At 47.6% G+C, this 26,066-nt stretch overlaps 3 long non-coding RNA genes across 4 annotated transcripts in view; 1 reads left to right on the top strand and 2 right to left on the bottom strand.

Annotated features, from left to right (window-relative positions):
• LOC146207890 (uncharacterized) overlaps window positions 1–22,311 on the top strand; it is a 29,360-nt gene extending 7,049 nt beyond the window's left edge. The window contains exon 2 of one of the 2 annotated variants that reach the window (XR_014703351.1): window positions 22,165–22,311. This is a non-coding gene — a long non-coding RNA (uncharacterized LOC146207890). Of the gene's footprint in view, window positions 1–8,968; window positions 9,193–22,164 lie in introns of those variants that run through there. The other variant, XR_014703352.1, reaches the window with a different exon arrangement.
• Window positions 22,312–22,835: 524 nt separating this feature from the next.
• On the bottom strand, window positions 22,836–24,461 carry LOC146207889 (uncharacterized). The gene is made up of 3 exons (XR_014703350.1): window positions 24,421–24,461; window positions 24,147–24,280; window positions 22,836–23,023 (listed from the first exon to the last, which is right to left on the bottom strand). It is a non-coding gene; the product is annotated as an uncharacterized LOC146207889 (long non-coding RNA).
• A 67-nt stretch (window positions 24,462–24,528) lies between these two features.
• Window positions 24,529–25,228, bottom strand: LOC146207888 (uncharacterized). Its single transcript, XR_014703349.1, has 3 exons — window positions 25,053–25,228; window positions 24,720–24,866; window positions 24,529–24,570 (listed from the first exon to the last, which is right to left on the bottom strand). It is a non-coding gene; the product is annotated as an uncharacterized LOC146207888 (long non-coding RNA).
• Window positions 25,229–26,066: the final 838 nt, after the last annotated feature.

Genomic DNA, 26,066 nt, shown 5'->3' with positions numbered 1-26,066 from the left:
TCTGAAGGCTTATGCTTCGAAACATTCAATGCTACCACCGCCACTGCCAGTTCTTCCTCCATGGCGTTTTGTACAGCTGAGCGATAACAAGCCAACTGATTTACGCCGACCAAGAACACAGGAAACGGCGTCGTCACTTCGCGACCGAATTATGGAACAAGACGCCCGCTTGCCACATGGTTCCATTATAATTTACGTCGACGCAAGCATCAAAGCCTGTGAAGTGATAACAGCAGTTTACTGTCCTAGCAAATCTTCATTGAACAAGACGTCAACATTTCAATTACCGGAACCTCCATCTTCTTTTTGTGCGGAACTGCTTGCAGTGCAAGAGGCGCTTCGCTCTGTGACCGCCATTCCCATGCTTCCCACGGCCCATATTATCATACGTACAGATGCTCTCCAGGTGACAAAGCTACTTAGACGAGTTAGTAGTAGCCCGGAAATCTGCCAGAACATACACAGTCTAGCGGCTCGCATACCAAATCCAATTCGTATTGAATGGACCCCGCGTGACCTTTTAAGTGCTCAAAGCCAAGTAGATTCTGCGACCCGCCTTTCAAACTCAACATCGACATCGCCAAACCTTATAAAATTGGACAATGCCACCCTGCTTTTAACAAGAAAGGAGCACCTCCGGCGCCGTACACGTGCTCTTATACCTCCGTGTACGGTAAGCCTCCCCCGCGGTCTAACCCGTGCAGAGGAGGTGGCGCTTCGGAGGATTAGAGTTGGGGTGGCCCTAACACCAGCAGTGATCCGAAAGTGGCCACAATTTCGGTATTTATATCCACACTCTGGGTTCCCCATCTGCAAGTCTAGAAATATGGGATTGTCCAGCGTTGAAGCCAACGCGGATCCGGCACCTGGTGGCAGCTGGCCTCTCCCCCCATAATCCGCAGTCATATGCTGTTTGGACACTGGGACCGCATCATCGTTCACTCCTCGATTTCATTGCATCAGCCAACCTTTTTTCATTTATTTGACCACACCCTTCATCCATCATAACATTCATTTTATGCCCTGAGGCAATAAACTTCGCAAATAAAAAATAAGAGGAAAAAATTATTGCGCTTTTCGTTTTTTTTTTTTTTTTTTTTTTTTTTTTTATCACCTCAAACCAGAAAAGTGAGCGTCGATTGTCGGAATTTTAGAGGAGTTGAAATGCTCAGAGTCGTACACTCCTTTTTCACTCTTGAGGTTATGCGTTCAAAAATGACCGCACCGAATTTAATTATAATCGTACCCGGTTTTCGGACACTATTGTGGGGGCTCGCTTTTTTCATGCACAGCTTCTCCGTCTGTAATTCCTTGAAAAATCAGCATGCATTCCAACAAAAAATAAAAAAAAATTATTGCCTTTTATAAACGCACCATAAACTCAGATTTTTACATATAGCCAAACATATGCTTGTTGTTTGCTCTTTATTAATTATTGATAATTATTGCAACGGCAGAAATCAATTTCAGAATTGACGTTATTAACGCGTGACCGCAACTGTCGCAGGAGATAAGCGGTAACATAGAACGCTAGGCGTATGCGGTCAATAGTAGTCCTACAGTCAACAGTCAATCAATTGAATGCAGCAATACCATGCAGGGCTGAAAGTGAGATGACCCAGTCTGAATATCTTCGCGGAGAAAAGTGACCGATGACGAATTCATGTACGAAAGGTGATCTCAATAAGAAACAGCCACATGAAAAATAAAATTGAATAAACCGCGAGCATTGTTCAAAAAACAATATCTTTCATTTTCCTTTTCTCAAGTACAGTTCGTTCAAAATTAATGAAATTGGCAGACACTGAAAACGAGACAGAGGCAACTGCCCGCCCAAAAATAATATCATTCGGCTTTTGTGCCAAGTAGCTTCTTCTTCAATTTGGGCATGGAACGCAGATAAGACTATAATCCTGTGCCCAAGAGGAACAAAATGCTATGCTGCTGTTGGTGGAAATTCTTCGGCAGCTACCCGCTACTACCTTCTTTCACTTCCTCCACCCTATCTTTTACGGCATGGGTGAGGTGCCCACTATAGGAATTGAGGCAGTGATCACTGTGTCTTTCATTCCTCAAGACAATTTTTTCTTTCTAACTTCGGCAACGAAACGCGCTTCCTCGTGCTCGGTGCATGACCTCTTCATCGCGCCGTGCATTATAGATGCCTCCCATAGCCATAATTGTGGTTTGCAAAAGATGCGTGCCTATTTTTAATGCGTAAGGATTAAATGGCAATGTTCGATCGAAGGAGCTTGTTCCCAGAGTTTTGCCATCACGATTGTGGGGAACTGAAAAGTGTTACAGGAAAAAAAAAAAAAAAAACAACCGTATGCGAAAGAGGACCAATGAATTTCGCCAGAGAAATCGTGTGGTCGAAGTGGAGTAATCAGTTGATTATAGCAAAAATCCAACCAGACGTCGAAATAGCCAAGCGAGCTAATGTCGATGTCCAAATTGTGGGTTCGCAAAAGATGCGTGCCTGTTTCTAATGCGTAAGCATTAAATGGCACGCAGCGTCGTGTGTTTCGGCGTCAAAGTGAAAAAGTGCTAATATATATAAATGGTCGATGGATCAAAAAGTGTTTATTGAATGTCAATTAACAAAATATATAGTTAGGCAAAGACGAGCAAGAAAAAAAACATACATGGAGACGGGTATATGGTGGCGTTGCCATAGTGACCGCCTCTGGCGCCGCCATGATGTCCCTAGCAAAGGTGACGTCATGGAGAGCCAGCAGCGGAGCATTCTGGGTGCGTTGGAAGAGGAGGCGCACCGGTACAAAAATATCGCGATGGCCTAGTGTAGTGCAACATTACGCCTGGTGGGGATTAGTGCGCAGCTTGCTACACAATGTCGTCAGCGACGCAGCTGTTACCATAATTTCCGCACTGTGAAATCTCTACAAGGGGCGCGCGATATACCGTGTGCAGCACCAACGCTCAGACCTACGCATTTCTCCAGTGCAGATTCTGCGGTTCTCTCGGATTTTTTTTCTGCCGTCTCTTAACAGTTTTTGCTCGTCATCACCTGATCCACTTTTATTTTCGTTACTTCCGGGCTTCTTTGTTCCAATACTGGATCATTTCGCTCCCGTTAGTCTCCGCTGGACACCGTCGAGCCTAAGTCTCCGATTGCTCGGCCGCAGCAGCATGCGCCCATGCACGGACAACGCCAAATCGGTAGAGCGTGTCCGTCGCAGTAGCCGAGCCCATGGTTTCGACTGAGCGTGGAAGGACACAAAGGTGCTGCGGTTTGCTCTCCGCTGGCCCGGAAACTGCGAAATGATGGTCATGCTTCAGGACGTGAGGAGGAGGGGAGGAGCGTTTGAGAGAGGCTGGGGAAGGTAAGGGAGGTGGGGACTGCCAAATGTTATCTGGAGCAACCCTCCTCATTGACAGTAAATGCACATTGCAGAAATGTGAGACAACATGGGTCCAGCAACTTTCCTGGTTAAATGGACCTGTGCACATACAGCACTTCCTAGAGCTACTTCGGGCTTATGTGGAGTGCTGACGTCCTCATATGACGTGTGATTAGAGAAAGAGAGCGAAAGAAAAGCCCTGCGAACACTTTGAATCGGCTTTTTTTTTTTTTCTTTCTTCTGCAACAAGTCAGAAAACGTGTGTGACCCGCGAAGGTCGCTGAATCGATGAGAAAGAAGAGTCATATCATGCTCTCCCTCTCTCCTTCACATAAACAAGAATAAACGCGCGCGAAAAAATAAGAAGGCAGTCGACAAAACAGCCGTTTTGCTTTTCTTGATTTGCTTGCTTTCTTACAGAAGGTGAATACATATAAGGAGTAAGAAACGGTCAAGAAGCCCTCGTGAGGGATGTGCCAAGTCAGTATAATATGGAATATAGTCTTGCACTGGATGCAACAGAGCGCAACTTCGCCAGAGAAATAAATTACACATGTACAGCATTCGCGAAAAGTATGGAGACCAAGGGCCCGGGCTACACTGAACCGTGTGGGGGCGACACTGACACCATTGTATTGTTGCGAGTCCTAAATTACATGGTGCGGCAGTTTGTTTCTCGTCCTCAAAATAATCTAGGAGGTGCCTGGATTGCTCTCGATCGACGCACGAGCCTAGAAGGAAACTTCTTGTGCAGTTTGCTGTTCACACGTGGTACAGTGGTCGTGGTCACATTTTAACGGAATTGAGTGTAAATGCGCGGAGACGAAGATATAGTATAGGCACACATTTTCTCGAGGTCCATTTCAGCGTTACGACCGCTTGCTGATTAGAGTGATGTCAATTGTTAGCACACCGAGCTTGACCACGTACGGCGCACAAAGCATATTGTTTGCGCGTCCATCTTCAGATTGACGCAGCGAAGCACCAGCGCCCTCAACACGCCATGGCAAAACTATGCAACTAATCTCAGCTCAGTTAGTACATGAACTGAACAACTCGTCAAAACCGACTGCTTCTTATGCGCCAAACAACTCCGATTGTCTATAGAGCGAGTAGGCTTTGCAACGTCTGCCCGATGGCTGCACGCGTACGTCTGCCATCGACCAAACTTGTCATTCACGCACGGTACATTACACCCATCTATACATAATAAAATGCGTACGCGGTATAATACCGAGCTCACAAAATTACACGCGTCATTAACGCGCGCTTTTTTTCAGCACGGAAAAAGGAAACACGATGGCCGTCGCACATAGACTGACCACGCGGACCACGCAGGTGTAGTACACCGCCATTCCCGTGTCGTACCCGCCCACACGCAAACTCTGTCAAGGCCAAATGTCGTCCGACGGCCGCCGAGGAACGGCACGCAGCTGAGATGCAGTGGTACGAGGACCTCACGCGGGTACGCGCGCAGTCTTTTGTGCTAGAGGGAAGACCGAAACACATTGAACACGCAAGGAGGAGAGGAGAGGGCTGCCCACGCGACGTGCTGTGCGTCCAGCTGGCTGTTGCTGCATTTATCTTATGCATATATACACACGTACGCTGCAGTAGCGGCGTTGGCAAACGGCCCACCGACACGAAAGGCAATCAATGGAAGGCGTTGCCCAAGCTCTTCGAGATCTGGCGCTGATACTTTGGAGCGCCGCTTTATTTTCCCCCGGTTCCGGCAGTGGGCCGCCGCAGACTGCATGTCCCCCGCTGCCAAGAAAAAGAGCTTGCTCCAAGCGCTGTCCGCTTGAAAGGACACGCAAGACTGCTCCGGCAATTATCCGCGCGCACCGCGTACCGCATTTTCTTTCACGCAGTAAACTGGGTAACGAGAAACATCGATTTCTAGGTTCTCGTCAGTGCGACTGAAGCATGTCGACAAAAAAAAATATGTTCTTTAAATTTTTGTCACAGCTCGTGGTAACTACAAGTCTGTACTGTATACTGCAAGGCGTCGTTGCTAGGTGTGTAGCAAGAAACGCCAGCGGCCGTTAACGAACCTCATGAGTCCAAAATTATTCCGTAACATTTCACTGAGGAGTCCTTCATGGTCAATGTGCGGATTCAATACGTTAAACACCAAAATTTAGAATTTGCTTTTTAAAGAACCTCCACAAAGACTTGCGCGAATATATTTAGCAGTTTTGTTCTGAATAAGACTTAATTGCACATACACTCAGGTGCTTTATCATCCTTACATGTTAGCATTATTATCGGTTTAAGGATGTGAGTTAACAACATACTTAAATAAGGTATAAACTGAATTGCACATTAGGGAAGGGAAACGCCGCGATTATGACGAAATAAAGACTCGATGACTCGGCTTCATCCCCTTGGCCTCTTCTCTAACATTCTGTCTCTAGCATTCTGTATTGGTACAAAGCCATTAGAAGCTTATAATGTACTACAAGTGAACAAACTGTCCGCAGTTGTGGGTCCGAAATTCCCTACATTAGAGTAGGTCAGCGAATGCAATTTTCTTCTCAATCTAATGAATTGCTATGCTGCACCGCATCAATTTATTGTCCCTGCTATAGTTTAGTTGAAAATGAACAGCGGATATAAGGGTGTGTAGAAGTCATAAGTTCACAGCAGTTACAGGAGTTACAATTTAGAAACAACAACCTATTTCTTCTATAAAACGAGAATATTGGAAGATTATATTCAGACGATATAAGCTGAAAGAAATATGGAGAAAAGAAGGCATATGCCACAGGATGCAACGAAGGCCACAACCTCCGCAGCGACCCCCCCCCCCCTCCCCCCTTCCGTTAGCAAGTACAGCGAGCTCGGAAACTTTCACGGGGACAAAGGAAACCGTACAGACGCAACAAGAGCGCAGGCAAGTCAGAAAGTGCGTTGCGTCTGCTTTATTTTGAAGTTCGCGCGCCTGTGTGTGGATACGGATACAAATACTTAATGTGCACGTCAAGGCGCCGAATGAAAAGGAACACTCTAACAAAAGCGCATAAGTATAATATACCGCTCGCAAGCTGACTGGCATGAGTGAACTGGAGTCCATGAATACAGACGGAGCAGCTGAAATCTATTAAAACGGGCATCATAATACTAAGCCGTGATCTTTCTTTGAGCTATGCGCCGGCAAGTGACCGACAAAAGCAACAATTTTAGTGAATACAGTCGATACCCATAGATATATCGAATTTGAAGGGGATCAAGAAATATTTTAGTATATTGATAAATAAAATTCAATCTTGCTGAGCTTATCTGTAGCACTGATGGAAGTTTTTTGCCGCGATGTGCGGCCCTCGTAGGTGCCAGGTCACCCCTCGCCAGGTTATTCGTTTGCGAAAAGCCTGCCGCATTGGAGGCCTCAGTCGGAGCCCATTTTAAGATGTCTATAACCTTCCACCAATAGATTTAAAGAGGAAATTATTAAAATTAAGGTTTGGTTTTCACAACGTGCAGCAAACGTCCCGCGAGGCCCGCCGTTAGAATAGGTTATCTTCACTTTTGCCTGGAAAGCGAGTACGAGGGGCCGATTAAGGCCAAGCTCTCGTCACACCCGGTTACAGAGCGCCGCTATATCACAGCTGACATGTGGCTTAGGCTGCGCAGCTCACCTGCCTGAGCGCGGTAAAAGTGATGAAAGAGCGCCGCTATGAGACGCGCCACTTCCAGGGGAGCTGCATGTAGTTCGATAATACCGAATGACTTGTAGTTCGATATACGGCACGATTTTCCTAAACATTTAGGATTTTTAAGGGGGATGACCTACACCGGGTTCGATATAGTCAATCATTCAAAATATCCAGGTTCGATATATCCGGGCTCAACAGTACAATAAGCGTGATATAGATACATGCCTGACTGCAGCGCTCTGGCTGCTAGAAGCATAACTCGATCAAATCATGCTCTTATTATATCTCTTCAGACACATTTGATTTATCTTTTTCAATTTTTTGCATTCAGTTAAGTCGGAATAATGGCGGTAATTGCAGCGCGGCAACAGGTCTACCATTCCTTAGCTACAGTTCTTGAACCAGCAGTCTTATGACAGACATTCCGGGGCGACCGTTGTGAACATGTGCCCGGCACAAAGCCATCGCTAATACCCCATCCAACCTCCTTCCTTTTTCCTCACTCAAAATATACCTTTGAATGCCCCACCGCGGTATAAAGTACCCCCCCCCCCCCCTCGTGCACCAGCCATTTGGACAGTGTCGTCCTTGGACTTCTGTTTACCAACTTCCATAATACTTGATTTACTGCACTAGAAGAGCCTGTCAAAATCATTCCTGAGGAACTGCGACATGATTTGTACCTTGTAAATTTGTGCACTCATATCTTTGAATCCATGGAATGCAGGGTCATGTTGTAGTGCACACTGATGCACCAAAAGACTCTCTGTAAAACACAAAGGGACCTCTTTTAGATCAAGTTGTGTCTGCTTATGCGTGGTTCAAGTGCGCATGACAGTGTTTGAATATTCTTTTCTCTCAAAGTTTGCACCTTCATTGGGGCAGCTGGTCCAAGTATCCCTTGACCCTAGTAATATATAACAAACTGGAGCTAAGCGCCTGGTCAATTTTATTAGCGTTCGGAGGGGAAAATTAGGGGGGGGGGGGGGGGGGGGCTATGCGGTAAGGATATCCGGTACTCTGGTACAAGGCACGGTGTGAACGGGGACACGCTTGCTTGGACTGTGGCCCGACCCCTCCTGCTGCTGGAATGGCTTCAATGTTTCCGGGCGTTTAAGCGCCAACTTTGCGAGCCCAAGCAGCGCGCGCCGTCCGGCGCTTGCTTCACACAACGTGCGGTTGCGGAGCGCATTATCTCCGGCGGGTCAGGAAGTGGCTGTAACATTTACACACGCAGATGTCTCTTTTTTTTCTCTCTTTTTTTATTATCGCTTATTATTGTAGCGTTGCGTTGTATGCTTATATAAGTTCGGTCCAAACACCTGTGCACCGCTGCTGGATGGCTTGGATTCAGGAAAAACTGTTTACGGCTGTGCAGCCAATTGGGCGCGCGTACTCGGCCTTTATATTAACTCTGTGTGCTCGGCTGTCCGCTTGCTTACCCCAGTACATATTCGGTGGCGTACATGTTCCAAGGACAGTACTTCACGTGAAACAAAAACCCTGTCATCGGGACGATTTTTCGCAGCTTAACGAAATATTCTACCGATTATACCATTCCGCGCTTCTGGTAGATCATATCTATAGTATTTAAATCCTTATAGATGGCGTACTACTGGTGAGTCTCACACACACACACACACACACACACACACACACACACACACACACACACACACACACACACACACACACACACACACACACACACACACACACACACACACACACACACACACACACACACACACACACACACACACACACACGTGTGTGTGGGGGGGGGGGGGGCAAGTGGAGAGACCTGTGCACAAAATAAAATGCGCTTGGTCTTGTTTTTTTGTTGTTCTTTTTACAACGTCGACTTCACCGCAGTTAACCCGGTTTCGTTTGTATAGACGTCATCATCGTTTTCGCCTCGTCCTCATGCTCGCCTTTTTTCTTTCCTAGCTGACCTCAGATGGAGAAGGAGAAGCCAGAGAAGAACAACACAAGGGTGGGTGTCTCTGAAAGACCACTCGTGTACGCTGCAAGAGTGCCGGGAACTGTTTAACTGTTGCTGGCGCCCTTCTATATGGAAAATCAAATGCAGCATGTTTCAACCAATAAAAGAATGCCGTGAAGCAGAAGGTAATTATATTTGTGTTGACAGGATCGTGCCCAGTCAAAAAGATGGCGAATAAATATCAAGTGCCAGTCGTGTGTTGGGCTCCACGAAGTCTTGTATATACAGCTCTAATAGCTAACTGCGTGCGCTCTGCGAGCATAGGAAAGGGCTGTTGCAACAAAAACATACACGGAAATCAGTTCGTGAAGTGCTGCAACGGGGTGGTATACGAGATACCATCGACCTATGGGGAGGCATAAGAAGACCAAACGGGGCGATTTGCGAATGACCGTGCAGATGAACACGCGGATTGATAAAACAATCATATGAGGAGTGCATGTCGGGTAACATGGTGCTGGATGCATTCAGTGCCATGGAGCAGCAGACCGGCCATTCGTCACGTGAAAAGTGCTTGCATTGCAAAAAATGTTAACTACATATTCGAGAGATCTTGGATTCTGGGCAGGAGCAGAAACAACAAGGCGCGAGAGGTTTGTAGGAGTACTTTGAACCAAAAAGAAAGGAAATGATTGTGAAAGCCATACCCCTAGCTGTGACCCTCGGTCCCGTTTTTAATTAAGAACAAGATGTCTTATATTGAAGTGTTAGATGATTGATCGTACATAGTATTTGTGTGCATGCCTTGGTTTCGTATATATCTGCTGGCTTCTCAGCGAATAAATTAAGTCACACGAAGTTAGCACTTGCCTTGCGCTGTTTCTTCGGGGTTTGTCGTTTTTTATGGCACTGTTCTTTCCTGTCTCAGGTATTATGCACCATCTAGCCCAAGTCAGTGTTCTTCTAAAGCTACTCATAATGGCAGCCTATATATTGCTAATTGTAACCAGACGCTTAATTGTGATAGTTAAAAAGGTGGTTATCACGAATTAGTGCACCAGATTACTAGCTGACATTATTTCCCTCTTTATGATGTCCGCCACTACTGGTGCAATTGTGCCGCAGAATCCGTTTTCAGATCCCAAAAAGCCTATTTTTAAATACTAGTGGCCGGCTTCTTCTAAACACCCGGGATATACGCACATGTAATACACGTTTAGGCCTACAGGTCAAAATACGCAACAACTGTCGTTTCTGCGACTGAATGAAGAAGGCAAAATTCATGGGTACAGCACGAGCTACAAATTGGCTCTGGTTAAGTAATCACCGACGTCTCGCGCGTATAGAAGAGTATAGAAGATGCGCAGAGGAATGTAGACATAGATGCGAGAAAAGTTTGAAGGGAACACTTAAGTCACCTTAGGTGCAACGAGGTGAAAACATTTTGGCCCCTCTGCTACGATCCTTGGAACACCCCTGATTCCTCGAGAGAGAGAGAGAGAGAGAGAGAAAGAGAGAGAGAGAGGAGAGAGAGAATGAAGGCTCTCCTCTCTCTCGGGATGAAGTGGTATAGGAAGAGCAGAGAGAGAGAGACTCTCTTTCTCATTACTGACTATTATTATCTAACTACAACTATCGGTCACTATACACCAGAATCCCACCGATATCTCGCGGACACATCTCGCTACCAGTTTCTGCGCACAACTTCTCTGGACGCCGGAGGAAGAGACGCACGACCAACAGCCAGCCGTCGTATGCCGCCGAGGCTGGAGAATGCCACTAAGGCATGCACAAGTGATACCCCTGTCGCAAAGCGCCTCATGACAACCGGCGAGGGCCCCTATGTTCCCGGTAGAGCGAGGAGCAGCCACCCCCAAAGCTCTACGCAATGACTGAAAATCCAGTAATTCTGTTTTACCTCCACCAACCTGGCCGCTTCTTCCTTACAGACCTCTCCACAAAGATCTCCCGACAGTTGCAGATGATGAAGCGCTATTCAGTCAATGTAATTATTATTGCAGCTCTTTACTAATAATTAAATTATTTCACATAATTAATCAGGTTTACAATATATATTCTGTTAATTAAATATACATTGAAGCCTTGAAGAACGCCAAAAACTAATCCAAAAATAAGATCAAATTTTGTTTGGGCGCCAATACCTTGTTTCCATAATTAGTTCTTGCTGAACATTTACTGATTCAGATGCGTTTCAATGAAAAGTCAATTCTCTTTGACCATGCTGAACAAAATTTCCATTAAGCAATTCGGGATGAAATATTTGATGGGTTTTGTTACTGTTCCGTTTGTAGCTGAGTTACGTTGGTCTGGCGGACGTGAATAAGTGCGAGGACAACATATTATAATGTGCTCAAACCATAGTATTTTTAGTATATTCAATGTAACAAATCAGAAAGGATTTCAAAGAAATGAATTCTGTCTGACTCCTAACGGTAATCGAAGCATAAATGCTAGTTCTATAAAAGCATGTCCTATATATAGTGTTTTGAAAGTTACACTTTCTGTATTACAAAAATTACACAATGGGCAGTACAGAAAAGTCATTTCCGCATGTAAGTTTTTACGCGACGTAGCCGGAACAATGATTATAGATTATTGCTACACGTATAACATTAATCTCATAAATAATTGAAATCAGTAAATGAGGTGTACGTAGCCACCTCAGCGCGCTTTCAATAAACAACACACCACTCTGATTTGGAGCAATGCACGCGTGTTGTTCTCATAAGATATGCATGCATGTTCAAAGACAGCAATAACAACTTTCTCATAACGAAATATCGATCAGAATCACTCGACAAATATTTCGCCATGAAATACTCAAATTCTGTTGAAATATTATTGAGTAAATTCAATGAGTCTTCACTTTTCACTGATTGGCCTCTCGAGCCGACACATGCTGAACAAAATAAAAAAAAACGAACACTCAATGCTAATTTTTGTAAGGCATGTGTATACAGCCTAGGAGTTAAGATAGTAGTGCTCAAAATGCTGAGTGTGTGCAAGTCGACACAGCCACAAATGCGCGCCGGATTGATCAGAACGCGAAAATGTCGAGACCCTGCCCACGAACTCGCTGCGTGTCAAGATACTCAAGTCCGCGGCGACGCTCTTTCTACAGACGTCTGGGTGCAGTCGAGTGAGTGAGACGCATGGCGCCGAAGCGGCCTAGTGACTGTGCTGCAAGCAGTGCGGAGAAGCGGCGACGAACACCTGATTCCCCAAACACGAAACGTGAGAAGAATCAATTTGGTTGCCACCATTTCCGGTTCCGGAGTTTCCTCCAATTAGAAGACTCGAGGCCAGGAAGACGGCAACACTTTCGATAACGACGCAAGCTCGGAATACAGATCCAGAGGCAGATGCAGTAAAGCAGGAATTAGAGGCGTTTCAAACAAACGCTTTCCCCTCATCACACTTTAGAATTGTCCAAAGGGTCATACAAAATTTTTCTTAAATACTCCTTTTAAATTTTGATTTAGCACCTTTACGTGCCCGCCCAGCTGCTTGTCCATCAATCTTCCAGACGTCGCTTGCTAACCTTTACCAAAGATGCATTCACGTTTCATTTATCTGTGTCCGCATCGATATCTGGATACTGCCATACTCCAGTATATAAGATGCTCATTGAGGCCGTGTTGGCCAGTTTAGACCCGGTCGTCCAGGCCAGGGAAGTGGAGTGGGCCTTCCATGGGGCCGTAAGCCATGGGTTGATGGCCAACTGGCACGGAACAGTCCGCGCATGTTGTCTGACGAAATGTTTTTCCATCCATCCATATGCGCATCACATAACTCAAGTTTCATCTTCTTGATTAAACTTTTTTTCTGTAGCATCGCGTTCTAAAGACGTCCTGATCTAGCTTCAAACTGTCGAGTTGTCATAGAACGTTTCCTTCCTAATCGGCGTCTTCCTTTTTCTATACAGACCTATAAGGTCGCCTTCTTTTCCAATTAATTATTCCTTTTACCTGTCTTTTAACCTCTGTGTTTTTTACCTGCCGTTTAACGTCCTTTGTTTCTCCGTCCTGTCGCACTTAATGGTTAATTTTTCTGGCCCATTTCTGCCACTGTGAGTTAATGCACTTTCGGGATAAGTATTTGCTCACCTATTGCCCGTTTTTCTGAGGCGTTTTTTGAATATTTTGCTCTATAAGCTTCTCGTACTCCAAGAAACGCCCAGCCCATGTCTCCCTGTAATGGTTCGTTTGTAGTTTTACCGTGAGTGCCGAGTGCTAATCTTAATTCCCAGATCTCTGATTTATATCTAATACGCCTGGACTTCTGCCCTAACTGCGTTCCCGAATTGAAGCCCTGGTACCGTTATTTCTTTCCAGGTACCATCTAGTAGTTAATTTCTGTTGTATCTCTATAATTCTCCGTGCTTCATTATTGCGGCATCGCTTCTTTCCTTCGCAACGGGGTTCCGTCTGTTCATGTCTTTCCATGCCCATCGCATATATCCTGGGGTTTACTCCTCATCCTGCATGCTACGTGGCCAAAACGCTAATCTCTCACACATACTCTGCGCTTGCCCTCAGTACCCCTATCCCACAGGTTTACCGATCTCGAATCAAGACCAGTGGGAGGCCGCGTTGCTCAGCTATACGACTCGGACACACAGATCCGGGTCTTGACAAGAGCCCTAGAAGTCGCCGAGCGCCACGAGTTCATGGCCACTTGATGGGGCTATAATCCCACAATATTTTGTTACTAACCGTGTCGACGAAAATAAAGTTTATCATCCTCCTCCTCCATGCCCATCGAAGCGCGGCCGTCGAGGTCGGGTGCGGATTTGAGGTGAGTCACGAGGTGCCCTCGCTCCATTTTGCTCACAACCATGAGCGCAGTTTCATTCGTTTCATTCAACCCTTCATTGCTTATCCAGCAGTCGAGAAGTTGCTGCTGCGAAAGAAGACGATATGCACCGGCGGCCCAGCCGATGGTGATTATAAATTAGGTGACCCGAAACACTAACGCGAGCGCAAGTAACGACTTAAAAACAAAAACTTAATTCTTTGTTAGAGGACCCGACCGCCATACACTCCCGCCCACCCGAAGACACCAAGATGTAAGTGCAGGCTAACCACGATAATGCTGCTATGGTGCAGACTCCATTCGGCTTAGAATGTTAGCCCTGCGGCGGGCCAAGCCGGCTCATTCACAGGCCAACTCACTGAAATTCTCTGTATCCCTGATGGTTGCCCAGTAACTTTTGTCATCTTTCTGTCTTTTTACACAGATGACACGCATTCCTGAATGCGTTAATTGAAACGCTGCACTTCGCTTCGGTTAATTAGTCAAACGGCTGTATCACTAGCGGCCGCCGAGGGCACGAATTGCGCAGAAGCGCCCTGCGCGCCTTTGGTGGTTGGGGGGTATTTTTTTCATCTTTATGACGCACGTGAAGGACTGCTGCTCATGGCCGCCATGCAAAACGATTATTATTATTAACATTTTGATTTTGTATCCACGCCGATGATAAATGCGTAAGCATTGTATGGCTTGTTACATTTGGGTCGCGCGCCCCTCGGTAGCGTTGGCCTTGCGGCTCCGTGGACGGCGGTCGGCATCAAAGGTGCCAGCAAAGACGAGGCGTCTTTTAACGAAACAACCTTTACTGCAACATCATGAAGAAGCGGGCAGAGAAGCTGACCCGGAGAGAATACGGACTCTCACACAGCTGGTGTCTAGCGTCGTAACAACGGCGCGTCAAAGTAGTCTCTCTCCCAGCGGAGTCGGCCGCTGCTTTTTATAGGTTTTTCCGCTCACAGGGAAAGGGTAAACCCTCACAGGAAAGGGAGAGCCAAACATGTTGGTTCACGACTAATGACTCAATCGCAGGTGTTCCGACCTCATCTCCTCCACCTCCTGCAGACAGGAGAGGGCGACGCACTTTCCCTCGAGCTCCAGGCTTGGCCAGCTTTTGCACACACACGCACGCACACACATTTGGCGCGTGGCAGGAACACGCTGAGACTTGTCGGCGGGAGGAAGCGTTGCGCGGCCGATGAACGGCGTCGAAATGGCCGATCCGCTCGCGGTTCTGCCTGTTGCTATGCGGTGGCCGCGTCAGCTGTCCCACTTCTCGGTGGAGAAACGTAACAGACTGCCCCGCCGGGGGAGGGAGATCCCGAAGGGCAGGGGACTGCATCCGCTGTCCGGAGGGATCGGGATGTTGCTGCTAGCCAGGGTCGTCCGACTCAGCTTCTCTTGAGCTCAAACAGCCTGAAGAAGTCCTTGGCAAGTCCGGGTTTCCAAGGCATTCTGCAACTTGTCTTCAGGAGAGATTTCTGACAACCTACAGCATCACAACCACGCTAAAAACTCAACCGGTCAGCCAGCAAGCACGGCACAATCTTCACTAAGTTATGCCAGACTATTTCCCTCTGATGCCCCCTTCTATATTAAAGGGCAGCTTAGCAGCACTTGGAACGCGTCCACAAATTTGAAAATCGCATTTTCAAAACAGCACTTCAAACAAAGATAATACAATACAAATGTTCAAAATCCTATGCCAGGAAGAAAAACAACAAGTGAAAACTGGGGCTTCTTCTCACGTTATTGGCTCCGACTTAAGCCATCGGCGTTACCGTTGAGATCACCCTTTTCACTGAAACTTCGGCTGTCCGTTTCTCGGAACAACCGTATCTTCCTGTTTCTGTGCAAAGAAACGCATGAGCATAAGTCACTAGCTTTGCTAAACAACCTATCCCTCTCCTTACGCTTGGCGCACCAGTCACGCATTTTCTAGGCACGGGCGCATTTCTGCCTTTGGGATAGTCGCTTTCTTTTGAGCGATAGCTTCCACTTGCTCCATTCTTTCTCGCGCCTGCCTTTCCGTTTTTTTTCTACGGCAGCACTGAAACACATGCTTTGCGCTTTCTTTTCGCAATCTTTGGAGTTTGCTCTCCTTACGATGGCAGCATTCTTTCTCGCGCCTGCCCTTTCGCGCTTTACGTCGGCAGCGCTGGAATACTAGCCTTCTGCTTCCTTTCTGCAATCGTTTGCGTTTGCTCTCCTTACGATGGCAGCATTCTTTCTCGCATCTGCCTTTCCGCGTTTTTCGGTGGCAGCACTTGAACACTCTAGTCCCACTTTCTTTTGGCGCGAGCTCTGGCAAGCTAGCGGTAACCGGAGCTAGTAGGACACCGGTGTCGTCTGAGTGGTCAAAGTGCGGCGCCGCGTCTGCATCGCGGCCAGCAGCACATGACTCATTTTCAGTCCAGTCCGAACAACAACTGCTCACGCCAGCCCCCAAGCTAGGCATTTCCTCTGGCGGCGCCGCGGCTGCATCGCATGACTCACTTTCAGTCAAATCCGAACAACCGCTTATGCCAGCCCTCAAGCTAGGCATTTCCTCTGGCTCGCCACTTACGTTACACGGGTCCTCCGATGAGCCGCATCGCTCAGCGTTAACCGGCGCACGATCAAGCTCCTTCGACAGCTGGGGCGCTTCGGATTGCGTGAGGGTCATGTGTGCCACGTCCGCGTTCGCACTGGGGTTGCTTTCGCGAATACAACCTAGCGTGGTTTCGGAGCACGAACTATTCTGACTCTGCTCTGGTCGTTCGCTGTCGCCTTCGCAAGTCTCGCTCTCTCAACGGACGCGCACTCCTCGTCGGTCTGCCCTGGCTGATCACAGCTCGCGGGCTGCGCAGTTTCGCTGATCGGTACTTCGTTTTTCTGCGTGCCCTGCTCTACGACACAGCTGATTTCGGAAACTGAAAGTTTCTCATTTTCTAGCTCATTTCCATCTCCGTCGCGCTCTACATAAGCTTCTGCTTTCGACTCGAGAGACGGTTCAGTTATTACCAGTTCCCCACACTCATATGATGGAACTGTATCTCCTACAGCTATTTGGGTCGGCGTGCAGTTCACCTCGCTTAACGGCGTCACTTCGGACTTCTCACCGATTAAGCCTGCGCTAACCGTCTCAGCTAGTGTCTCGACCAAGGTAACACGATGGTCTTCTGTTCGAGAATCGGTCGGCTTACTACTGCGGTCACATTGCTCGGCCGTTTCCCCAAGCTGTTTCTCACACTCCGGTGCAAGTTCCATTTGCTCCGGAACTTCCGCACTGTCTAGCCATTCGCTTACAGCGGCTTTCAACTGATATGCCAAATCAAAGTACGCCGTGATACAATGTTTCTCGCTCTCATATCTTTTCCGAAGATCCTGAGGCGTTATCCGATATCGTATCAGCAATGACTCTTTTAGTGCATCGTAATTTTTCAAGCGGTCGCCAACCAATCGCTTGATTTCTTCCGACGCTTCAGCGGAGAGAAGAGCTACCAACTTCTGCGCCCAACTATCTCGCTCGAAGCGTTTACTTCTACAGACATTCTCAAAGTCTGCCAAATACTCGGCCATATCCTCGGCAATGAGGAACGGTGGCGGACCATCTCGCGGTATTGAACCGTTACACTGAATGGCATTGCGAGCTTTAATCCTTTCCACGCTCATTCTATGTGCTGAAATCTCCAGCTGCATCAGTTTCCTTACGCGGGCGTCCTCTTTCTCGAAACGTTCCCTACGTTCACGCATCTCTTTCTCGTGACGTTCTCGTTCATCTTTCTCGTGACGTTTTCTACGTTCACGACCCTCTTGACGTTCGTCAATGATCTCAAGGCATTCCAAAAGCTCGTCATCTTCAGCTTCCAACTCAAGAATAGCCTTTAACACTTCTAGTTTTCTGAGTTTGTCTGACAAATTCAGACCCAACTCCTCCGCAAGCTCCAGCAATTTCGGTTTGCGCAACGACTTCAAATCCAAATCCATGGCTGTTCCGAATGCTGCCTTCTCTACTGCCCACAATTGCCTTGCTGCAATTAACCCAGCAACAACGACAACACAATTACCAGCTCTGTTCTCTACTTAACAAAAGCCTGGCAAAACTCAGTAGAAGAAAGTCCCGCACTCACCAAACTCGCAGCCAAGAATCCAACGCAGTCGTTCCGCTGCAGGCAACCAGTCATCACACAGGGCTCGTTGCACTGCTCCCGCCCTTTCCGCTGAGCTGCTTTGATTCACGAGTCACGCCTCGGACATCTCCGCTCTTCCCACCAGATGTTGCACCTCGGTCAGGCCTGGCTCGTTTCACCGACCACGGTCACTGCTTGGTCGTCCTCGTCTCACCGCTGTTCACCAGTTGTTGGACGACGTTATCGCCTGGCTCGTCCCTCCAACCACGGTTACGGCTTGGTCGTCCCACCGATGCGTACCAGTTGTTACATTTGGGGTCGCGCGCGCGCCCCTCGGTAGCGTTGGCCTGGCGGCTCCGTGGACGGCGGACGGCATCAAAGGTGCCAGCAAAGACGAGGCGTCTTTTAACGAAACAACCTTTACTGCAACATCATGAAGAAGCGGGCAGAGAAGCTGACCCGGACAGAACACAGACACTCTCACACAGCTGGTGTCTAGCGTCGTAACAACGGCGCGTCAAAGTAGTCTCTCTCCCAGCGGAGTCGGCCGCTGCTTTTTATAGGTTTTCCCGCTCACAGAGAAAGGGTAAACCCTCACAGGAAAGGGAGAGCCAAACATGTTGGTTCACGACGAATGACTCAATCGCAGGTGTTCCGACCTCATCTCCTCCACCTCCTGCAGACAGGAGAGGGCGACGCACTTTCCCTCGAGCTCCAGGCTTGGCCAGCTTTTGCACACACACGCACGCACACACATTTGGCGCGTGGCAGGAACACGCTGAGACTTGCCGGCGGGAGGAAGCGTTGCGCGGCCGATGAACGGCGTCGAAATGGCCGATCCGCTCGCGGTTCTGCCTGTTGCTATGCGGTGGCCGCGTCAGCTGTCCCACTTCTCGGTGGAGAAACGTAACAGGCTATATCGCGTGTTTCATGTCACCAGAATTTGTCATCGCGATTACGTTCGAACGAATCGAGTTATAAAAAAAAAAGTGGTTGCATTAGATAGAGGATGAAAAAACCTCGCTGGGGAGATTTTATACACGTGGGTTGATTATCTAATTCATTAGAGCCAATTAAGCCACTCAGACGTCGAAATAGCTGAAACGGGAAATGGCGACGTCCAAATGTGGTCACGTGGTAGTCTATTTTCGATGACGTAAGGCTAACTTTCGGCGACGGGAAATTTGAAATGTTTGAATGTGAACGAGCGGGAAGGGGCGTTATTTGCGTGCATAAATGGCTGGAATGGTCAGAAAGCATGTAAAGAAAGTAATAAACCAACTGCAGTCTCGAAAATTCCGAGAAGCGCTGCAGAATCTGCAGTGAAGAAATGCGTAAGCCTGAGCGTTGCTGCTGCACGCGGTACATCACGCGCCTCTTATCGAACGCAATCAGCATTCCGCTCAACACATCAAAGTTCACCGGTATATAATTGGTTTACAGGACAGGAAAGACGCAGTATCTGTCACTTGCGGAATCCCGTTGGCACATCTCGCGGACAGTTCACAGCAACGCTCAGGCCTACGCATTTCTCCATTGCAGATATTTCCTATGGATATGGTATGCATAAATAGCATAGACAGATGCGCGTACCCTTTCTTCGTCAGTGTAGGAGCTGTCTTCGTCCACGGAGCACAGACTGTTGCTGATGGCTTCCAAGAAATCTTGCATATCTCCGGCGCTGCGCCACCCGCCATATGAAGTTGGCGGTACGCCGACGTCGCTACGGGTTGCTGCGTTGTAAGATGTGTCTTTCTTTGTTGCGCAGGCTTTCGCTTCCGGACTCTACCAACGCATGACGTCCCGTCTGCACGCACCGCACACTCACTCGTGTCTATAGCGTGCCCACCCGTTGCTCAGTAGCTTCCTGCGGTGAAGACAGTCACCTCCGATGCGCGACTTGCTGTTCACAATGGGCTGCATACGTGGTGCCCGTTGCGTATGTATTTGCTCCTGCTGAACGCCCGAGCTCACGCGCCGTCAACAACCGTGTGTTAGAACCAAGTTAGAACATAAAAAAGCGTTCTCTCTGTAACTTTTCCCGCCGTTAAAATGCGTTCTCTAATTCTGGCCTAGCACGTTTCACACAGCTGGCGATTGGAACGCTCCTGTGAACCCGAGAGAGTGGGACGCTGAACTGCCATGCGTGCAATTCTCTCTCACGCGTCTGCGACAATTTGTAATAGAAAACAATGAGGGCGCCGCGCACAGTGTTTGGCAGTTTAATATATTCCAGCCTTTGGGTTTGATTGCTCAACTTGTGCAGCTTGAAATGAATTCACTTTTCGTGCACTCTTGCTTTCAAAATCGCAAGTAGACGGCGAGGCAAACCGGTGCAGCAAACGGCGAGAATACAGAATGCAAAATAATTAAGGAGCGATCGAGCTATCTCAGTCGAAAAACATTTGGACGATTACGTTGGTTTCTAATGTGAAATTTGAGCGTAGCTGATCAGCTGTTTCACTTTTTCCATAGATTGAGGCAAATGTTTAGAGCAAGACATGCATGTACAATTACACACAGCTTTTTTAATTTTTTACACATAATCCTTCAAGAAACACTCCACTAACAGTTCTTGACTGTCATGAAGGAAGCTTTGTGGTCGTCCAAAGCCTTCCACTACGGCATCTCTTCTTTTTTTTTTTTCACTGCCATCTTTCTAATTTTCTTTACAGCTCGGTTAAGGTGTCCGCGCAGAATTGTGACAGAGACTGCGCCTTTTATTTGATGTCAACAAATTTTAAACGCCGCTGATACCTGCTGTACTGCGTCTATTTCTGTATGCTCTGTTGTGCGGCGTTCGAGGCAGCGCCAAATGAAAGGCGTCGCACGGACGCCTGGATCGAACGCCCGGCAGGGTCAGGTTCTTATTTGCGTGATGTGATGTGATAACTTTATTCTTCCTCCAGATAAGGAGGCCCCCTAGTCCCCGCCCCCGGCACGCAGACCTAAGATACGGGAGCCGGGACCTCCGCACTCAGAAGCAGGCAAAGAGGTCTTGGTTCTTCGCGGCTTCTTTTTCTAGGCGGATGGCATGTTGCTATGGAGCAGGGACCTCGCTTCGTAGCAGGGCTTCCTAGGCTTATATTTGCTTCAGCCCCTGGGGAGCTAGCACATTCCCAGATTATGTGGTCGAGGGTCCCTCTCTCCCTTGTGCTTGCATTTATCCGTTTTTCTGTCGTCCATCAATCTGGACATAATATGCCCAGACCGGGTTTGTGAATTTCCCAGATTTGCTTAGACTTTTATCCAGTGGTGGCACCAGTCTCCTGCTTAACCTGTAATTTTCGAGAATCTCCGTATAATTTTGCAGACGCTCGTTCATGTTCCAGCAGTCGGGCGGCTCCACAGTTACCCGGAAGTAAAGAGAGAGAGAAGAAAGAAAAAGGAGAGGGGAGAGAAAGACGCGCGCCGCAACAAAAGCTGTCGTCCACCACCGAAGAAGCGGTGGCGGGTGCAATGACGGCCTATAACAGATAATATCCGCTGGCAGGCTAGCCCCCGCCGCAAGCGGCGTTGACCTACCTGTCCCCTTAACCACTTAACACGCGATCTTCGAATGAGGTCAACCACTTTCGAAGCTCTCAATTTTTAAACTATGTGAAGAGAGCCTATGTCAAAAGAATTACAAGCATGAGTTTAGTAACATGTGGTTTGATTAGAACAGTTCTATCAGTATGTTGATAACAATATCTTACAATAGTCCGCAGTGGCCTCACATTTAAAAATAATGTGCAAGTGGTGTTGATCAGAGCTGGCCAGCAAAGCCTCCCACTGCCTTTCATTTGAATTTGGAACTGTTTGTATTTGATGTGCACTGCATACCCACGTTATGTGGTACAGGGTTGTGGTCCTACCGCACCATGGGCATTCATCTTTGGATGTAGTGGGATGCATCGCATGTAATATATGTAAATTAATGAAGGTTAATGAAGGTTAATGAAGGTTAATCTATGGCCTCCTCGTTGCTGAGCTTTTTATGTGGCTCCGGATATACTTTCCGCAAGCCTCTGTAGTGCTGTAGCATTATGATGTAGTCGAGGTCAAGCGGAATCAGGTCCTCTGCCGCGAGACTGTTGGGCGCACGGTAGGTTGTATGTCCTCGGGCTACCCTGTCTGCGTACAAATTCCCCGTGATCCCGTACTGGAGGGCTACGGAGTAATTTCGCCCACCTGGGGATCTTAAATGTGCGCTGATATCGCACAGCACACGGATGCCTATTTGTTTCGCCTCCATCGAAACCCTCCTTACGTTGCAGGACCTGGACATCCAACTTCGCTGTGTGGACCGGGGTGCCAGTGCCATGGCCCTACGTGACCTGGACACATGCGCGTAATGTGAGGGCCATGCGGTGGCCCTGGGCCCTTGAAGGGTCCTAATTCGCTCGTGAAATAAAGTTTTTTCCTCCTCCTCCTCCATCTAAACGCAGCCGTCGAGATCGGGTTCGAACCCGGGTACTCCGGCACAGTAGTCGGGCGCCTCCCCAAGCAAAAAAAAGTGTGTGGCAAAAGGTAGGGCCGACCTTTCTCGCCGACCAAAAAGTGGCCGGCCGACCTTCGGCACTCGAATGAGGGCCGGCGTCGGGGATTGACACTGACCTAACGTCGGCCGATTTTCGGCAATCGACTACGGCCCGACCTTCTGGCCCGACGTGATCGACCACCTGCCGCACGTGGGCCTGCCGTCTGCCAGCGTTACTGAATGGTCGGTCGCTCGTCAGCCCTAGCATTTTGCTGACGAAAGACCGTACGTCGGCCGGTTGCTTCCCGACGCCGGTTAGTGGCCGGCATCGCCCCTCGTCCAGGTATCATGCCATGCATTTAATATATCGTGGCCCATGCATATATAACGGGGTAGCACATATAAATGCATCAAGAAAAGCAGTAGCTTTTCTGATGCCATGAAGAAACAAAAGCTGCAGTATTTGGTGAAAAATTTATTTGTCAGCAGCGTTCAGAAAAAGCTCGCGATTTGCTTTTTAATAAGCGTGGATACATGACTGCGCGTGTGCCACATATGGAAGATGGGCTTGAGGCTTGGTCTCCTTCTTTTGGCAGCCTGTCGATCACTTGATGTCTGCGACTGGTCGGATCTGCGGCAGGTTCCATCTTGGTCAGCTGTATGAAGAAAAGTGTGTTAATTAAATATGTCCTTTTCGCCTAGACTTTTACATTGCAGGCAAATATAGGGTGAAAAGGTAGAAAAAATAATGTCTGCTCACTGCCACCAACTGCACTATCACATCAATATATTTTATGCGCTTGACTTCATGCGACCCTACTGAAAACGCATTAGCGCAAAGCCGCAATAGGTAATCAGGATCCGTGAATCCGCGAGAAAGGCGCGATCACTTTGTTTTGCTGGAGTCATGATGTTGCAATTTGCAACCGTAGCGCACTCAAACCTTATCCTCCCGAAGCGCGTTCTTGCATGCTAATGCTGCAATTTAATAATTCTAGCAAAACCAAGTGTCCGCGCTTGTCATAGAGCGCGTATGAGGGATTCCAACGCGGCAGAACAAACAGTTTCCGCGATATTTACATGAAACCTACAATAAGTTTATTCCGTAGAATACAGCTTAATTTTCTCAAACTAGATGGAACTTTTACAGCAAAAGCGACCGGATATTTAACGATAAGTCATCTGATTTATTTTCGTTATTTAACAACCGAGAATTATTTTAAAAATTGTCTCATCAGCCAAGACGGCTATTTAGACAGCCCAACTCTTAGAAGCTTATAGAACCCGTTCTAAAGTTTTAAAGCTTGAAACAAGTTAGCTGAACACCTCATGAGCATGTAAGCACCAGGAAATAATCCGCACGATGAAAATACAACTGCTTGCCCAGAAAGCAAGCGCACAGAGCAAAATCAATGTGAAACGGCTCAGGTCTGTGTGCATCACATATATAATTCCAAAATCCACAAAATGAACGCACTGGCTCACTTACCTTGCCAGCATACCGCATCACTCAATCATCAATTTGCACGTATATACATCATTACAGCAGCAAAAAAAAAAATAAAAATAATAATAAACACGGCATAAATCTTGTACTCAGTCCTGGCACGAGCTTGCTTGGCAGTAGCGATGATGCTAGTACAGCTTCTGATCGCTCCTATGGCGAGGGGTGCTGCAATATTTATATCGGTGATAGCATTTGACATTTAACTGGGTTGCATGCGTCCCATCGATGTGAGTCGGATAATCGAATTTTCTGAACAAAATCAGCGCTAATACCTGTCCGGCAAGTGCACCGCCATGAAGAAGCGAAAGACCAGCGTTTTAGTGTAGAGGAGACCAAGGACTTCGGGCTTCGGCGAAACGAGCTTCCACTGTCGAAGCCAGTTTCCAGATCAGCTGATATCGCCTCCCTGCACGATCAGCGCAAGGCGCGCACACCAATTACAAAATATGCATTTACAGTAACAAGATGCGCATAAGTCTCAAAACAATACATAATTAGTTGCAGTACATTATCGTATAGAAGAAAATCAGCGATAATTAGACTTACCTGGTCGGTATACATGTCAGTGCATGCACTTCGATGTGAAGAATTGAAAGCCGGGCGTTTTGGGGCAGAGGAGATCGGATCTCGGACTGCAGCGAAAAGAGCTAATTCCACCGCCGCAGCATCGTTTCCAAGTCGGCTCAGCACGTCTTCCTGCGCAATCAGAGCGAAATGCGCACACATCGATTATATAAAAAAAAAAAAATATGTACGTAGTAATAAGATGCGCATATATATACGCGCTCCAGAAACAGTTGCAGTATATTGTCGTATCGAACAAAATATGTGCTAATTGGACTTACCTGATCGGTATAGTGAGTGTCCCTCCATATTAAAAGGCGAGCATTTTGGGACAGGAGATACCCAAGGACCCAGACTGCAGCAAAATGAGCCAATTCTGCCACCGCAGCCAGCCGCAGCCTTGTTTCCAAACGGCTCAGCAAGTCTTCCTGCGCGATCAGCGCCCACACCAATTATATATATATATATATATATATATATATATATATGAAGAAAGATGCAAGGAGTATATAACAAGACAACATATGCTCCAAAACAATACATTATTATGTTCAGTATAATATCGAATCCAGCAAAAAGCTCCTCTGATCAAGACCGAAAGATCATGTACTTACGCATGTTTTGGTGAACTTCGGCACGAAGAATCTGTACAGAGCGGCTGCAATCATCAGCTGCATATATGGGCTGCTCTTTTCAAACGCTGACTGCTGCAGGAGGTTGAGACAGATTGAATTTGCGCGAAATAAAAGCGGACGATAAAATTAGGCAGTAGGCATCGCGCCCACACGGAGGCTGGCCGTCGACTGAGTGGTGCCGCGCATCTTAGCTCGCGCGGGATGTGTTTTCCCGCCTTTTGGCCACGTGACCTCAAGAAGGGAGGAGGGGGGGGGGAGAGAAGCTGCAAAAGCAAGGAGAATCTCCTGTGTGCGGTGCATGCAATTCTTTTTTTTTTTTTTTCGCCGCTATTTCTCTCTGCTTCGGCATTCCTGTCGCCCCCCGCGGTAGGGTGCCTCGATGCCTTTCGCCTCCCCGTGGTTCTTTCCGCTTTGCCGCAGGGAGAAGAGATGGACCGATGGGGGGCAGCGGGTCCCGCGCAGCGAGAAGCAGTTTTCTTTCTTTTTCACGCCCCCCCCCCCCCCCCTCCCTCGTCGTTCAAGAAGCGTCGAGGTAGTTTATTTTCTTTTCCTTTTTCTAGGGCTTCTGTAGAGCCCCCGTCTTGATACCAGCGGCTGTAGTTCTTTGCATGAAAAAAATATGGCTTGGAGTGAATGTATGTGATGTTCTTTTAACCGAATATCTTCCACATAAACCAAGTGTGGGGCAGTAGAACACCTGCAGCTTCATTTAGCCAAAATAGCAAGACCTGGCTACGTATATAGTGTTCAGCAACTTTATCGGAACCGTCTAAGTTGCAGAACACTGTATATTATGAGTGCTTTTGCAGAGATTACATAGTCCATGCGGATTTATACTTCCCAAAGCAGTACGTGGGTTATTTAGAACCCCTCGGGCTGTCATATTAATCGCAAACCACATTTCCGTTTTCGCGTTTGGTTTCCATCATAATGCGGCTTCTGTATCTCGACTAAAGCCCGTGACCTCGAGCTCAAGCTGGTAAATACCGATTG

This window comes from Amblyomma maculatum, chromosome 1 (genome assembly GCF_055883805.1).
Source record: "Amblyomma maculatum isolate TAMU_Amacu chromosome 1, ASM5588380v1, whole genome shotgun sequence".
NCBI classification, from domain to species: Eukaryota; Metazoa; Arthropoda; class Arachnida; order Ixodida; family Ixodidae; genus Amblyomma; species Amblyomma maculatum.
Note: the sequence above shows the minus strand (reverse complement) of the source record. Positions and strands in the feature narration are given on the sequence as shown.